We start from the raw sequence: 3106 nt of genomic DNA, 5'->3' as shown, positions 1-3106 counted from the left end.
AAGTTCTTAGAAAATTTTATACCTCTGGTAACATAAGTAAATACTTGTGCTACCTTTTAAAAAATGAAGTGATAGAGTCAAAGATCTGCAAATCACATATTTTAAAATATTTTTTAAATGAGGTAAAGTTTACAAACTGCAATGCACAGATCTTCAGTCAAATGAGTTTTAACAAATGCTTAGCAAATCCACGTAACTCACACTCCAAACAATAGAACATATCGGTCGCCGCCTAAAAGTTCCCTCATGCCTCCTTCCGGTCATCCGCTCTCCAGAGGCCACCACTGTGCTTTGATTTCCATTACTGGATATTAGTTTTGCTGTCAAATGGTATATTCTGCATAAAAGAAAAGCAAGTCATAAACCATACTGCTCATTTACTCAATTTAACAAGCACAGCTGTTAAGGTGGAATCTATCCTCTCATATTTTCCAAAAAACTTAGAACTTTTTATTACATTTTAGTTTTAGATTTGGGGGTGCATATGCAGGTTTGTTACAAGGGTAATTGCATGTTGCTGAGGTTTGGGCTTCTATTGATCCTGCCACCTAGATAATGAACGTAGTACCCAACAGGATGTTTTTCAGCCCTTGCCCCTTTCCCTCCCTCCCTTGACGTGGGGTCTCCAGTGTCTGTTGTTGCCATCTTTATGTCCATGAGCACCCATTGTTTAAGCTCCCACTTATAAGTGAGAACATACAGTTTTTGGCTTTCTGTTCCACTTAGGATACTGCCCTCCAACTGCATCCATGTTGCTAAAAATGACGTGATTTTGTTCTTTTTTTATGGCTGCTTAGTATTACGTGGTGTGTATGTACCACATTTTCTTTACCCAGTCCACTGTTGATGGGCACCTAGGTTGATTCCATGTCTTTGCTATTGTGAATAGTACTGTGATAAACATAGGAGTGCAGATGTCTTTTTGGCAGAATGATTTATTTTCCTTTGGGGATACACCCAGTAATGGGATTGCTGGGTTGAGTGATAGTTATGTTTTTAGTTCAGAAATCTCCAAACTGCTTTCCACAGTGGCTGAACTAATTCACATTCCCATTAAAAGAAATTTTAACACTTGCAGAGTTGGGTTTTAAAAATGTTTAGTTATTTTTAATAACCAATTCTGATCCCAGGGAAAGAAAATGGAGATGCACTTTACCTGAACTATGTTCTTTTGAAACTCTTCAATGACATTTGGGAAAGCAAGTTTACAGCCCTCATGCTGTGCTACTTCAAGGACTTAATTTTTGTGGTCTCCCTGAAGAAAATGACACCAGGGTAGAAGTGACTGAATGTGAAGTGTCAGGAGATGGCTGGCTCTCCTTAGTTAAACCCCTGATCCGGCTGTGTGCTGTGGACGCGGGTGTGCGTTGAGAGGACCTGCGTCTGCCGGGGCCGCACCCCCTGCCGCAGGACCTTGGCTGGCCGCGCGCTTCCTGCCTGTTTCCTGTCCAGCAGCTGGCGAGCTGGGGGCGGGCAGGAAAGGATGCGCTGCCCAGAAGGGGCGGGAGCCGACCACGCCCGGTCCCGGGTGCCCCCCGCCCTTCCCACGCCGTCGGGGACGGCCCAGGGCGGGGCTGTGGGAGCCGAACGCCGCGGGGTCAGGGCGCGCAGTCCGGGACGCGGGATGCTCGGAGCGCTGCCTCGCGGCCCCGAGGCCTCCTGTCCGCCTCGCCACTCGCCCGGCCGGCCTGGGGTCGCTGCCCGTCGGTCTGGAAAGGTAAGAAGCGCCCTCCGCATCCGGGCGTCCGCGCCCAGCAGGCGCTCCTGTGCCGCGAGACCCTCGGAGGCTCCGCTGGGGTCGGGAAATGCCCCCGGACCCTGCCACCTCCCAGCAGCCTGAAGGCGCAGGTGGACGCTGGCGGCCCCTCCACACCCCCGCCTCGGCCACAGGGGACGCTTTTAAGGGGTATTGGTCTCCACACCTCGGAGTCCCGAATTTAACTGAACCTGGCTCTGCCCTGGCTCAGATGTTGCCAGGTGACTGAGACTGGCCACAGAACCTTGAAAAATCGCGTCTTGAGCTACTGTTTCTTTCCAAAAAGAAATCCTTTCTGAGATACAAAAAGTATGAGATACAAGGATTAAATTAAATTAGAGACGGTCCTCATTAAGGAGGGCTTTAAGCTGACGACACGAGGGGTAGATTTCCAAGCCTGAACTGGGTTTGCGGGCATTTGGGAAGCTGAGTAGATGGGGCGAGCCACGGCGTCCCAGGAACGCTGCACCCAACCCGTGGGACCAGGGCAGAGCAGACTCGAATGAACATATAAATGAAGCCTGTTTACACGAGCTGCTTTGGAACTAGAGATTTCCTCCCAATAAATACTATTCCTATATATACACAGGAGCATGTGCATGTTGGTCAGAAGGGACAAAATAACTTTTCTTCGTTTTCCCTTTTATTTTTTCACGAATCATTGGTCCCATGGACATTAGTGTGATTCATTTTCTTTTTCTGCAGCTATGAAGGGAGATTTAGAAGCGTTTGTCCTAGCTGGTTTCAGCAAAAACATGGGGTCTGAGGTTGGGTATTGCTGCTAGCCGTTGAGAATATTCACAACTTTTCCCCACCTTCTCAGCTGATACATTTAGAGTTTGTCTATGAAGTTTACATACAAGAATGCTATGTAGAAGTATTTTCAAATGTGTATAAAATATACCTAAGTTCTTAATTTCCTAGAACAATTCTCAAGCCAAACATTATAAGAAGTCAGTCGGGTATTGGGAACAACCTGTTGAAAGAAAATAAGCAAGCAAGGTAGAAAGAAATTAAAGAGACATATTATGACTAATGTTATGATCATATTCCATATTATGATTGACAAGTAGTCTGGTCTGTTTTATAAGTCTTTTTCCATTCAGCTCTAAATATAGATTATCTCACCATTCTATGTTTTAGGGATCATTTTCATAAGAAAGAAAATGTGTTGGGCCAGGCGCGGCGGCTCAAGCCTGTAATCCCAGCACTTTGGGAGGCCGAGACGGGCGGATCACGAGGTCAGGAGATGGAGACTATCCTGGCGAACACAGTGAAACCCCGTCTCTACTAAAAATACAAAAACTAGCCGGGCGAGGTGGCGGGCGCCTGTAGTCCCAGCTACTCGGG

The 3106-nt window shown here is 47.0% G+C and overlaps 1 protein-coding gene across 3 annotated transcripts in view; it reads left to right on the top strand.

Moving 5' to 3' along the window:
* The first annotated feature begins 1269 nt into the window (after positions 1 to 1269).
* The window catches only part of THSD1 (thrombospondin, type I, domain containing 1), a 29926-nt gene continuing 28089 nt past the window's right edge, over positions 1270 to 3106 (top strand). For 2 of the 3 annotated variants that reach the window (XM_011927435.1, XM_011927434.1), the window contains exon 1: positions 1270 to 1717. The gene's annotated coding sequence lies outside the window, so the exon portion shown is untranslated. The remainder of the gene's footprint in view (positions 1718 to 3106) is intronic. The other variant, XM_011927436.1, reaches the window with a different exon arrangement.

This window comes from Colobus angolensis, unplaced genomic scaffold (assembly GCF_000951035.1).
Source record: "Colobus angolensis palliatus isolate OR3802 unplaced genomic scaffold, Cang.pa_1.0 Scaffold712, whole genome shotgun sequence".
Lineage (NCBI taxonomy): Eukaryota > Metazoa > Chordata > Mammalia > Primates > Cercopithecidae > Colobus > Colobus angolensis.
Note: the sequence above shows the minus strand (reverse complement) of the source record. Positions and strands in the feature narration are given on the sequence as shown.